This window comes from Marmota marmota, unplaced genomic scaffold, assembly GCF_001458135.2.
Source record: "Marmota marmota marmota unplaced genomic scaffold, marMar, whole genome shotgun sequence".
NCBI lineage: Eukaryota > Metazoa > Chordata > Mammalia > Rodentia > Sciuridae > Marmota > Marmota marmota.
Window position 1 is genome coordinate 66119057 of NW_026000174.1, and position 14677 is coordinate 66133733.

Genomic DNA, 14677 nt, shown 5'->3' on the forward strand with positions numbered 1-14677 from the left:
TTTTTTTTTTTTTTTTTTGAGATAAAGTTTCACTAAGTTGCTTAGGCTCGACTCGAACTTGGGATCTCCTCCTATCCTAGCCTCCGTGCTCACTGAGATTCCAGGTTTGCACCACCACACGGAGCTTAATACATTTTAACATGGAAAGAGCAAAAACTTCTTAAACAGGGCACAAATACACTAACCATAAAAAGTGAAAAACAAGCCAGGCGTGGTGGTGCACACCTACAATCCCAGAGGTTTGGGACGCTGAGGCAGCAAGATCTTGAGTTCAAAGTTAGCCTCAGCAACAGTGTGGTATTAAGCAACTCAGTGAGACCCTGTCTCAAAATAAAATACCAAATAGGGCTGGGGATATGGCTCAGTGGTCGAGTACCCGAGTTCAATCCCCAGTACCCAAAAAAACTAAAAATAAAAAACAACAAATTTAGACTTCATTAAAATGAAGAATGTCCATTAAAAATTTCCAATAAACGAGTAAAAGCCATAGACAAGGAGAAAATATTCACAATATCTATTTTCAAAGGACTCACATCCAGAATCAGTAACTCTATAAGAAAAAGACAGTCCATTTGTTTAAAATAATAATAATGGGGAAAGACTATGAACAGGAATTTCACCAAAAAAAAGGGATACCCAATAGTCAAAACCATTACTTACCAAGGAGATGAAAATTAAAACTCTTGCCCACATCCTGCGCAGGGAAGGAAAGGGTTTCCTTCCAGAGGGATGGGCTGGCTGAGAAATAGAAGCTAAGAAAAGTAGTACCATAGAGCACTTGCCTAGCATGTGTGAAGCACTGAGTTCGATCCTTGGCACCACGTAAAAATAAACAAATGAAACAAAAGTATTGTGTCCATCTATAACTAAAAATTAAAAAAAAAAAAAAAGTAGTACCATAAAATAACCACAGAACACAGAAAAGTACAGTTTCAAAGCCAGGACAGTGATAGGCAAAGCTGACCAGATGGGTCCAGCTTGTAACAAAGAAGGGAGCCTATGCTTACTTTATTTATATCAGGACACATCAAAGAAATTCTATAGAAAGTTCTTCACCAAAACAGGTGGGGGCAAGTATGCTGCTGGGTTCCTAGCAGGTCACGCCCATCTCCCATACTGCATGAGATCTCTTAGCAGAGCTTGGGGGAGAGGACGGTTTGCTTGCTTACATTTGGGCAATCTTACCCAATGGGACTGCCACAGGACATTCCCAATACCCAGATCTACCCGCTCAGTGGCCACCATGCTGAAATAGGTCTTCACACATTTCACGATGGCTTCCCACATAAAACCACATCCTGCCTAGCAGAACAGCTAAAAATTTTCAAGTATGACAATATCAACTAAGGGAAAGGATATGGAACAACTGGAATTCTCATGCATTCTAATGGGAGTATAAAATAGTACAGGCATTTTGCCAGTGCATACTAAAATTAAACATATCCTAGGATCCAGAATTCAAGCCTAGAAAGCTTGAATAAGAATGTTCACATCAGCCTAACTCAAAGTTGTCCAAAAGTGGAAATAACACAAATGTCCATCAAAGGGTGTCATCTGCCACTGCAAAACCTTCTATATATGTCATTTAATCTTCAGAACAACCCTATGAGGTAAATAATATGTCCCATTATAAAAACAAGGAAACTAAGGCTTAAAAAAGCTTTAGTATCTTGCACAACAGGTCCCGGAGATAAGTTGGAAAAGATCTTTTCAGATCTATGTTTTGCAGATGATTTTTTGGGAGAGGGTACAGTAGTGGGGATTAAATCCAGTGGCACTCTACTACTGAGCTACATTCTAGACTTTTTATTTTGAGACGGGGTCTCACTAAGTTGCCCAGGCTGTCCTGGAACTTGCCACCTTCCTGCCTCAGCCTCCAGAGTCACCAGGATTACAGGCATGTGATACCTCATCCAACTTGCAGATCATTCTCAATAACTGTCAACATTTCAGGGGCTATTAGTTCTATAGTTGAAAAGTAAGAATTAACAAGTACTTTCTCTACCAGAGTTGAAAGCACAAAGAAATTTGCTTTGAAATTCAAAGCCATTTAGTAATTGTGGATTTATGGAAAGTTTACAAAAATTGCCAGTGAGGGGTGGGATGGTGGCTCAGTGGTAGAGCGATTGCCTGGCATTGTGTGAGGCATTGGGTTCAATCCTCAGCACCACATAAGAATAAATTACAATAAAACAAAGGTATTGTTGTCATCTACAACTAAAAAAAAAAAAAAAAAACTTCCAGTGAGGCTAGAGAATAGGCAAAGCCCTACCTAGTTCTCTATACTTGCCTCTTATATTAAAGATTTTTTTAGGTAGTTCAAAAGGACATTCGCTAATAATAATTATATATCTTAATGTATATTAGAAAACACCACACCAGCAATTCAATAGATTGTTGCTTAGAGGGAGGCTAAGTCTAAAGAATAGATCAATTCAGATTTAAGGACACATTTTAAGTAACGCATATTAGATAGGCAGGTATGACCCAAATCACAAATATGTTCCAAATGGCTTTCATCTGAAAGGCACTGAAGGTCGCATGGTTAGAGCATGCAAAGCATACAAATCGGCTTGAATCTCAGGCTCTACCCTTTAAGCTACTAGAACCGCTAACTCACTTTTTATACTAGCAATGTCAGCAACAAAAAGGTTCTTCTCACTTTTTATTTCTTTGTAGACTCTGAGAAAACAATTTATAAATATAGATAAAAATATAAAAATATGCTATAGTGATAAGAAAGATATATTAATACTTGTCCTCCCTAGATAGAATTTCTGTGGATAACCTTTTAGGGTTCATAATGCCAAGTAACAGATAAATCCAAAACCTAAAAGAAATCAAGAATTTATCAGTCTGGCACAGTGGCACTTGCCTGTAATCCCAGTGACTCAGGCAGAGGCAAAAGGATCACAAGTTTAAGGCCAACCTGGACAATTTAGAGGGTCCCTGTCTCAAAATAAAGAAGGATGGAGGATGCAACTCAAAGGTAGAGTAGTTCAATCCCCAGTACCACCAAAAAAATAATTATTAAAATAAGAATAAATTATTTATACCTTATGGATAAGGCACAGTGCTAAGTACCATGCAGTATTCAAAGAAGTACAAAACTAAGTTCTGATTGTGGCAGAGATGGCTGGTCATTCCCCCAATATTCATATCCTCCTTCTACTTTGTAACAGATTTTTAGCCAGGCATATAACTACCCAAAAGAAACAAATTTCTAAGCAACCTTGTAGCTGGAATATGACCATGTGACTTAAGTTCTGGCCAATGGGAAATGACATAGGCAACTTCCAGGGCAGGCTTTTTCCCCCTTTAGCTGTCTGAATGTACAAGTAGGAGTGAGTCATCCTGGGCCAGTAGATGTAAGCAACACCCTAAAATACTGAAGTAATAGGACAGGCAGGGCCTAGGACTTTGTACAGTGGAGCTGCCATACTGGTTCACTCTTAAAAGAATGAAAAACAAATGTCTGTCTTACTTAAATCAATTATTTGGTGGCTCCTTCAGGTACAAACCTAGAAACCAGCCACTAAGTAGCTGGGACTAAAGGTGTATACCACCATGCCCAGCTGAAGACAGTCTTTCCTCTCTTGCTTCCTACAATACCCAAGAATAAAGGAGCACAGGCTGTGTTTAGTTCAGGGAGCTGGAGTGATCCTCACTTTTCAACACACCATCTCTCCCTCTTGCTTTCTATAGACAACAAAACTATATTACTAATCTTCCAAGTAAAAACTTCATTTCCACTCATCTCTTTTCAAATATCAGATAAAGGTCCTTTGCTAATCCTCATATTTCAGATGCCCCAATCTCTTAGAGCCTTTATCAAACCCTCTCCCCTACAACATGTCACCTTCCAACTTTGCTGTTCAGTTGATTATCCAAGTCACAGTTCTCAGGTGTTCCTTTGATGATGTCATCACATTCCTTAGGACTGAATCTGCTACTTCATTACAATACATATATAACATATACAACAGCAACTGTGGATGGATGGCTCAAAACTAAAATCTCCATCCTTCAAGTTGAAGCTTTTCACCATTCTTTTTTGTTTCTTTTAATTTTGATGGAATTTTTTTTTATTTATTATATGTGGTGCTGAGAATTGAACCCAGTGCCTCACACATGCTAGGCAAGCACCCCACCACTGAGCTATAACACCCCTGCCCAGCCTTTCACCATTCTCCCACTGTCTTCTTATTTCCTCTAATTCTTCAATCTCCTTGTCCTCCCAGGAAAATTTATTCTCTTTGGTCTTCCTATTATTAGGAGAAAGTCAAGGATTAAAGCTGGGCATGATGGTGCACACCTGTAATCTCAGTAATTCAGGAGGCTGAGGCAAGGGGATCACAAGCTCAAGTCCAACCTGGACAATTTAGCAGAGACTGTCTCAAAAAGAAAGGGCTGGGAGTGTAGCTGAATGGGAGATTGCTTGCTTAGCACATGTAAGACCCTGGGTTAATCCACAGTTACCACAAAAGACAGTCGGTCCATCCATCCTCAGGTACCAACCAGCCCTGCTTCCAAGTTTCAAATGAACAACCTATTTAATCATTTGTTTTAATGGCCTGAAATGCTCCTTCCCCCTTGACAGCAAGTAAATACTTGCTCATCCTTCAATACTCACCTTCAGAAGAAGCCTTCCCTTTTGTCCTGATCACCCTACCCTATCCTCTCAGACCCTAACAATTAACATAGTATATTAAAAAGAAAAAACAAGATTCTGGAATTAAGACAGGAAAAGGCTGAATCTTGAATTTTTCCTTTTTAGAATGTAGCCCTATTGGGCCAGAATTTTTATCTCTTTTGTTAAATGCTATATCCCCCAAGTTCTCAGAACAGTTCCCACATGCAGTGGGCCATCTATAAATATTTGTGGAATAAACAAACTCCACCACTTAGAATGTAAGTATATGAATATGGAGAAATTTCTAATCAATTTTTATCCATTTATAAATCTAATACCCATCTCAAAGCACAGTGCCTGACACATAATAGGAACTCAATAAACAGTTTCTTCTTTCCACATTCCTGTTTCCACTGAAATATTGCACATACTACTATTCTACTCATTATAGTATTACAATATTGTAATGAAGATTTATCAAACAAACTGGGAGCTCTTAGGGAATCAGAGAAATTGTCATTCGGCCCCATTATCTAACATAGGAAAAATGTTTCCCAGGAGTGTGAACATAAACCCAATAATACATGTAAAGCACTTCAATAAAAATCGGTGTCTTTCCTTGTCCCTCCCATTCTCCTTGCCTTTGTGGTCAAAGTCCTTGAAGGTATGCCTTCATCCACTTGTTATCTACCCATTCCCTTAACACCTTGCAATATAACTTTCCTCTCAATCTTTTGATACTATTCTCTAGTTTTCAATGACCTCTCTTGCAAAAGCCAATGGCCCTCCTGATTCTCAGCCAATTCTACCCCTCTATGACAAAACACAAACGTCACCAGTTCTATAACTTAAAACCTTTGGATTCAGTTACGACCATATCCCTAGTTTTCTTCCAGACTCCTCATCTTCTTTCACTAGTTCTTTTCCTTGTTCAGCCTCCAGTGGATATACACCAACCCTCTGGTCATCTCTTGAAATTCTCATTCATTCCCTTAATGAGTTTTTTGTTTGTTTGTTTGTTTGTTTGTTTTTTTGGTAGATTGACACAAGACCTTTATTTTATTTATCTATTTTTATGTGGTGCTGAGGATGGATCCCAGTGCCTCACACATGATAGGCAAGCACTTTACCATTGAGCCACAACCCCAGCCCTCAATGAGCTCTTTATTCTTATAATTTCAACTATACCCTCTATTTTGATGACACAACTTCATTAGCTCTCTAACTTCCATGTAGTACAAATGCACAATTGCCTAAAGTATGATTACCTGGATGTTCCACTCACCTCATTCTCAGGAGGAATATGAGGAAATACATGGACCTAAGAATCGGAAACAAGTTCCTGTTCCAGTTCTTCTACTAACAGCTTATGTGATCCTGGGCATGACTGGTCTTCAATCTCATCAATAAAATGAGTCAAATGCTTCAACTTTCAAAACTTTTTCAGTGCTAACATTTCACCAGACTACATTTAGTACTGTCAGAATGAATTCTCAGTTACTCCACTTCTCTCAAATTTCTCAAAGCCTGTGTATTTTCCCAGTTCTATCTCCCTATAGGTAATCCATCACCAAATCCCAATATTTTTTCCATGATTTTAGTTCAGTTTTAGCAAAAGATATTATTCTAATGAGGCAGTAGGTACGGAGAGAAAAGCCTTCCCTAACAGTAAGAACAGAATTCTGGACCTTGTTCTACACTGACTGTAGCAATACGAGGAAATCACTTAACTTCTCTGTCTGCAATTCCACTACGAAATCAGGCAGAAGATATTTTTTGGCTCTAAAATTCAGTGACCTGATCAACTGAAAATTTCCCGAATAACTAAATTGGCCAAGCTTGCTAGGAAACCTATTGATTCTTCCACTTAATTTAAATTTTACAGGACTAGCTAAACAGCAACCCAAAATTTATGTTCCCGAAAACATTAAAGTAACCTGCTCAGTAATTTACAGAAGGTTTTAGAGTTGTGGGTTTTGTTCTGGCATTTGGGGGAGGGCCCCACTTAGTGCAGTTAAATTACTCTCACTTCTCAAGAATTTTAATATCTGGAGATTTCATCTAATCTCCAGAGACAGTATCTTTCAGTAGCAACCTATGTGCCTTCTCCCTTTAGAGAAGCAATTATTTCCAAAGTCTACATCTGCACACTGAGACAACAGTTAATACTACACTACATGCACTTACAAGATTATGGATAACAAGTGTGACCTTTTTGTGTGTGTGGTGGTGGTGCTGGGGATTGAACCCAGGGCCTTATGCATGCAAGGCAAGTACTCTACCAACTGAGCTATATCACCAACCCCCAAATGTGACATTTTTACAACTATAAAGATCTGTCTTTCCTATAGTCACACCTTTCATCCGTATACATATAACACAACTTAAAACCTACATTTTATGGGACAGGATGTGGTTCTGTGGTAAAGTACTTGCCTGGCATGCACAAAGCCCTAGGTTCAATCCCCAGCACCATCAAAAACAAAACAAAAAAATGTTTTAGGAATCTTTTTGTAGGCTTCTGTCCTGGATCCGGAGCCCAGGTGTCTGTGCTATGCGGAATCTGAAAACAAATCACAGGGAGAACGCTGAGAACCCTGAAAGCCAGGAAATGGTACTGTTAACATTCAGGGATATAGCATTGATTTTACTGAAGAAGAGTGGGAATGCCTTCAGCCTGCCCAGAAAAACTTATATAACGATGTGATGTTAGAGAACTATAGAAACTTTACCTTCCTGTGTTGCTCTTCCTCATGTGCTTGAGCACAGAGCTCCAAGATGCAGGTGGTTGCAACAGGAGCTGAGATGATGTCCCAACCACTAAAGGCCTCATCACCAAAATGGAATGCAGCTACCAAAAACTGTTGACACACACAGACATGCTACATGTGCAAGATGCAGAAAAACTGAAGGGAAGTAGTAATGTGGAATGAGCATGCAAACTTACATCCACAAAGTGAGAAGGGACTTAGTTTTGATTTTTTCATCTCTGTACCACCTTTGATTGAGGAGACAGACCAGCACAGAGCAAGAGATGCCAGTCACTTCTAATGTAGGGCTGCTCACACATCATGTGCACCCAGACACCTGATATAATCAACAACCAAAGCAGGAGGGCAATAAGTAAATCTGTCAACGGACACCGAGGCCCCCTCTGCCACCATTCCAGGCCTTCCACCCCATGAGTGCATTTGTGGTGAGAGCAACAAGTTGTCCTTTGCCTTCCCAGTCATGGGCTTTGTTGACAGATCAGTTTGACAAGGACACATTCAAACTGGGGTCATGAAATACTATTACTCTCAATGCTTACACTGGGGTCTGACTCTTTCTTACTGAAAATATTAAAATCATTTTAATGTTCTTTCAAAAAAAATGTTTTAGAAAATGTTGAACAGCAGAAATACTATATTATATTGCCAATTCTGATTGCTTTAAATAACTCATGTCAATACTGTATCAGAGCCTGGAGTTGTGGCTCAATGGTAGAGCGCTTGCCTAATATGTGTGAGGCAGTGGGTTCAATTCTCAGCACCACAAAAAAATAAATAAAGGTATTGTGTCCATTTACAACTAAATTTTAGAAATTTTTTAAAAATACTGTACCAGACATCATTTCAAATACATTGAAAATATTTGAATAATTAGAAAGCATTCTAACAACTTAAGTAAAAATTACTGCCACAGTCTGGCTGGGCACAAATGCCGCAGTCTGGCTGGGCACACAATCACGAGCCACCACACAGCTTGTAGATTCAAACAGCAACTCTTTATTCCCGAACTCACACCAGCCGTCTACAATCACGTTCTGGGGAAATCCACGTTCTCTGCCCAAATCCACCTCCACTGGGCTTCTATCTCCCCAAAAATACTGTCTGAATCCCATGAGAACTCAAGGGGAACTCAGGCAGCAGGATATGCCCTATTCCCAGCAGGAATAATCTTAAACCTGGAACGCCCTAAACCCGATTATCCTAAACCGGGAACACCCTAATCCCGGATCCGCCCTGGTCCTTGAGCAAGGTCACCTAACTGCAATGTCACTGCAAAATGTCCTATTTCCACGAGTCCTTCCACTAAGCAACATGGGGTATGCTGGCAAGGAAATTGTCATACCTACTTGGCTAACGGCTCCCAGCAAATTACAACCTTTTTCCTATTTATATAATACTAATTTGTCCTTTAATTTTGGCACAATACCTTAATCCAGACTAATAAATAAGTTTCATACACCTGTTCAAATAATCTCTATAATAATTACACACCATTATACATATGAAAGGATAACTTTTCCTAAAATTATAGTCCTTTAAAAAAAAAAAAAAAAAAAGGAGGGCTGGAGGTATAGCTAAGTGGTAGTGTAACACTCTGTGTTTAATCCCATACGCACATACGCACATACAAAGGAGCTGCACAGGTTGAAAAAAAGTGACTACTAAATCATGGGCGAACTTTTCAGTCTCACAAAATACATAAATTCTAGGAGGTAAGTTCTATGACAAAAACTTTATGGGGAAAGGTTTAAATGCCCCTCAAATACTTAAGAAGCCCCTCTGACAAACTGAATTAAATTAGTTAATTGAAAGCAGTTACTATTGCTATGAGAAAAGTCACGGCTGGGGGAATGCCTCTGTGGTAGAACACTTGCTTAACTTGTCCAAGGCCCCAGGTTTGATTCCCAACATACACACACACACACACAGAATTTAGTCAATTAATTCAACAGTGAAGAGACAGCGTATATCAAGATTTCTCAACCTCAGCACTACTGACATTTGGGGCTGGGTAATTCTTTGCTGGATCGGGGGCACACATCCAATACCCTATAGAATACTTAGCATTCCTTACTTGTACCCACTAGAAACCAGCAGTGTTCCTATTTGTGAGACCCAAAAGTATCTCCAGCCATTTTTTAAAGTTCCATGGGATCAAAAATCACCCTGGTTTAAGAATCACTAGTATAAAACCAGCCTCAGTACTCATCTTTACTGTCCAGAGAATTCTTTTTTTTTTTTAATTTTTTTTAGTTGTAGGTGGACATAATACCTTTTTACTTTATTTATGTGGTGCTGAAAATATTAAAATCATTTTAATGTTCTTTCAAAAAAAAATGTTTTAGAAAATGTTGAACAGCAGAAATGTGAAACAAGTGCTCTACCACTGAACCACAGCCACAGCCCTGTCCAGAGAATTCTTAAAAGCAAAGGAACCAAAGCTACAGAACACTTTACTGAGCATATTGTATGACTCACGGTTGAGTTATGACCTGAGTTTTCCAGTCTCTTTTTAAAATACCACATTCTCTAAAGGGCAAGAGCAACACACCCAAAAACAGAGGCATACCATTTTTTTTTTGCCTTGTCTTTACTGGCAGTTGTTAAAAGTTCCTGATTCACAAAGCCAAAGAAAACATATCATATGCAAGGATAAGTATACTAAGCCCTCTCCCAACTTTAGAACTGGTGCTAGGGCAACGGGTGGGGCAATATATTCCACTGGCTTAAGGCAATGAATGTGATAGTAGATACATATATAAGGTTGTTTCTGTGAAATACTAGTAAAAACCCAATAGCCAAAATAATGGGAAAATTTTATATTCTAATTAACTAAAGGGCTAAGAAGGTTTTTTTTTTTCCAATTCTTCTGTTGTAGAAAACCTTTGTGCCCCAGGGGAAGGAAGAATGGAAGGAAAAGGGTATTAAACGGACCAAATTACACTATTATAGTGTATGCATATCTGAATATGTAACAACAAATCTGTTATGTATAGTTATAAAGCACCAATAAAAAAACTTTGTGCCTTAGTATAGAATGCTGAAGATAACCAGATTTTCTTTTCTTTTTTTTTTTTTGGGGGGGGAGGGCAGGCACTCGACTACTGAGCCACATACCAAGCCCTATTTTGTACTTTATTTAGAGACAGGGTCTCACTGAGTTGCTTAGTGCCTTGCTTTTGCTCAGATCAGCTTTGAACTCATGATCCTCCTGCCTCAGCCTCCCAAGTCATTGGGATTATAGGCATGTAGCACCACACCTGGCCCAGATTTTTTTTGGTGGTGCTGGAGATCAAACCCAAGGCCTAGTGAATACAAGGCAAGCACTCTACCGACTGAGCTATATCCCCACCCCAGATTTTCTTTTGATTAAGAATCTGCATGAAAAATTGTAGTGTATCTGTGTATTAAGAATTGTAATGCAAAAAAAAAGTACATGTATAATGGCATAAATTGACGTGAACATACTTTATATACAGACATACGAAAAATTGTGCTCTATATGCGTAATAAGGATTGTAATGCATTCTGTTGTCATGTATTTTAAAAATAATAATAAAATCAATTAAAAAAAAAGAATCTCTAAAAGGGCTGTGGTTTTGGCTCAGTGGTACAGTGCTCACCTAGCATGTGTGAAGCACTGGGTTCGGTCCTCAACACCACATAAAAATAAATAAAATAAAAGGCAGCGGAGCACAACAGACACTAGGATGGCAATTTGTAAATCAATGGATGTGTAACTGATGTGATTCTGCAATCTGTGTATGGGGTGAAGGTGGGAGTTCATAACCCACTTGAATCAAAGTGTGGAATATGATATGTCAAGAAATTTGTAATGTTTTGAACAACCCACAATAAAAAATTAAAAAAAATAAAAATAAAAATAAAAAATAAATAAATAAATAAAATAAAATAAATGTGTCCATATACAACTAAAAGGATATTTTTTTAAAAAAAAGAATTCTAAGTTGTTTTTTTTTTTCTTTTTTTTTTTTTGAGACAAGGTCTGGCTAAATTGCCCAGGCTGGCCTTAAACTTGTAATCTTCCTGCCTCAATGTCCCTCGTAGTTGGAATTGCAAGCATTTACCATCGTCCTGCCCAAGGAATTCTGTAGTGCTTCAAGGATTTATGAAGATCAACTATGATTAAACATTATTGACATGGAGAATGCAGGAATAGGGCTAAATCTAAAAATGATGGCAGAAGCTGGGTGAGATGATGCTGAGGACACTGAGGCAAGAGGATCACATAGATTCAGAATTTCATGGCCAGCCTGGGCAACAATGGAAAGACTCCTGTCTGAGGATTGCAGGTTCAAAGCCGGTCTCAGCAATTGCAAGGCACTAAGCAACTCAGTGACACCCTATCTCTAAATAAAATACAAAAGAGGGCTGGGGATGTGGCTCAGTGGTTGAGTGCCCATGAGTTCAATCCCTAGTACCCCCCCAAAAAATAAGAAAGACTCCTGTCTCAAAATATTAAAAATAAATAAATAAATAGGCTAACAGGCTATACCACAGGTGGAGAAAAAACATTTCAACAGAATAAATTCAAAAGTAATTTTGTCTCTTTCCTAAACATAGGAACAGCACCAAAATCAATCTAGTTACCCAAAGGTTTTAATTAGCAATGTTCCAGTTAACAAGGCTTTCTTAATTAATTGACAGTACTTAGTTGGCTCATATTTATCATTTTAGGGCATAAATATGCTTACTCCACTGCTCTGTTTAACAGCCTACTATACCAGTAATGACAATCTTTTTTTTTTTTTTTAAAGAGAGAGAGAGAGAGATTTCTTAATATTTATTTTTTAGTTTTCGGCGGACACAACATCTTTGTTTGTATGTAGTGCTGAGGATCGAACCCGGACCGCACACATGCCAGGCGAGTACGCTACCGCTTGAGCCACATCCCCAGCCCAACAATTTTTTAATTCATAATATACTTCAGCTGTCAAATACATCTAACGATGTTCTAACAATCAAAATGCACGCAAGTAGGGGCTGGGGTTGTGGCTCAGTGGCAGAGCGCTTGTGAGGCACTGGGTTCGATCCTCAGCACCACATACAAATAAGTAAATTTAATAAAGATATTTTTTAAAAATGCATGCAAGTAAAAAGCATTTTTTAGAAATTTGCACAGAAAACAACTTTTCAAAATACATATTGACAATTAATCAACTCTGTTTTCTAAAAAAATAACGAAATAATTCAAATGTAAGTAACCACCTATAGGAAAACTTGATTAAACACGACTATGCAACTGGCACAGTAGCATACATCTGCAATCCAAGCAATTTGGGAGACTGAGGTGGGACGATATCAAGTTCAAAGCAACCTCAGCAACTTAAGAGACACTCAAAATAAAAAAGAGCTGGGAATGTAGCTCAATGGTTGAGTGCCCCTGAGTTCAATCCCAGTACCAAAAAATAAAAATAAAGTACTATGCAAAATAGAATTACTGGAGAAATTTTAACTGTTGCCTGGTCCCTGAATGAATTAAATCAGAATTTATGAGTGGTACTCAAGAATTGGAAGATTTTGTTTTTGATTGATTGATTGTTTTAAGCCACTGGATAATTCTAGTATACAGAAGGGCTGTAAGGCAACTCAAAGATTTTTTTAAATAAAAGATTTCTAAGGGGAGGGGTGGGGTTGTGGGGATGGGAAGAACAGTAGAAAGTGACAGACATTATTATCCTATATACATGTATGATTACACCCTGGAGTGACTCTGAACCATGTACAGCCAAAGGAATGAGAAGTTTTGCTCCATTTGTGTACAATATGTCAAAATGTATTGTACTGTAAAATAAATAAATTGATTTTTAAAAATGAAAAAAATAAAGAGATTTCTCTCACTTTTCCTCTTGGTGTTTAGATAATATGCTCCAAGAATATCAAAGACAACTCAGAAAAATGTTTTAAAATTCAGGCAAACTTTAAATTCAGTTGTGTTACTTGAACACTTTCTCAATACAGAATACAAGGTCATAAAGAACTTTAACAGGCATGCCAATCATTATAGGTCAGTTCTAAACCAGCTCTCAAACAAGTTCACACACAACTAGGGTTGCCTAGGGTAGTCTATAAAAATCTGAAAAAGGAATGTGTGACTAGACTGTTCATATGTTGGGGAACTGGGGAAGTGCAGAGAACTTCATATTTCTTGTTCACCCAATTCTCTATTATTTCATTTTAAATAATTAGTGAGTATAACTTTTTCCCTATGATTGGCATCTAAAATAGAAGGGGAGGGAAAAAAAAGAACTTAAATGTTTAAACTATTTAAAATTTATTTTTGTTTTAAGCCTAGTTTAAGCCCTAGGGGCTAGAGTAGGCTTGCCTCACATAGGCAAAACCCTGGGTTCCTAGTACAGCAAAGGAAAATAAATAAGCCTTATTTTCTGAAAACTAAGAAACATGCTAGTACACAACATCACATTTACCCTCTATTATTTTTCTTAATTTTATGAAAATTACATGAGATAAACCATAGCTAATAAGATAAAGTGCTGGCCCAGCATAATACTTTGTTATGCAGAGAGCCCCTCCAACCAAATATTTCCTTTGCTGGTGTTAAAACCACACGAATTCCCAGTATGTATCTTACAATGCTAAATACTTGACACATATTAGAACACCATAGATTCTACTTCTTAAATCTGCTTCTTAATTCTAAAATTAGCCAAAATGGGGAATCGCACCGTTTTAGTCCGTTTCTCGTTGCCTTTCACAAAACATTCCACTTCCTATTCAAATTTGAGGAATGGAACTTATTAAAAGATGCTTCACTGTTCTTGACGCTTTTGCCTTTAGATTTCGCAACTGAAACTTCTGGCGATTTCAGGAGCACGCACATTAAACAGGAGCAAAGCCAGGTATGATGACAGGCGAAACTACAGTCGTGAGTCTGGGCTGACACCCTATTTGGTTTTAATTCCGTCGCCGAGTTCTGCGTCTTCGGGAAGCACAAGGACAGCGCACGGTACCCAACGTACTCAAAGAACTTACTGAGTCAATTTAGGCCCTTTCTTTTATCTCCTTTACGGCGATAAGAGGGTTGAAAACCAACTTTTCCCAATACTTGTCAGTGCCTCAAGGTCGTTAGGATAAAAACAAAACGTCCAATTCTAAGGACACTTGGCAGCCCTCCGCTTTAAGAAACCCCGAACCCTCCCGGCCCGTTAACCGGGCCAGAGCCTCTCGGCCCCGGAGTCCCGGCCCGGGAGCGTGCAGGCGCCCAGGCACCGAGCGGGTAGCCGCCCCGAGC

The 14677-nt window shown here is 38.5% G+C and overlaps 1 protein-coding gene and 1 non-coding gene across 2 annotated transcripts in view; both read right to left on the reverse strand.

Annotated features, from left to right (window-relative positions):
- The window catches only part of Atl3 (atlastin GTPase 3), a 52098-nt gene extending 37421 nt beyond the window's left edge, over positions 1 to 14677 (reverse strand). Inside the window, exon 1 of the mRNA XM_015507002.2 lies at positions 14112 to 14677. The gene's annotated coding sequence lies outside the window, so the exon portion shown is untranslated. The remainder of the gene's footprint in view (positions 1 to 14111) is intronic.
- Positions 6861 to 6933, reverse strand: Trnaa-ugc. Its single transcript has one exon. It is a non-coding gene; the product is annotated as a tRNA-Ala (tRNA).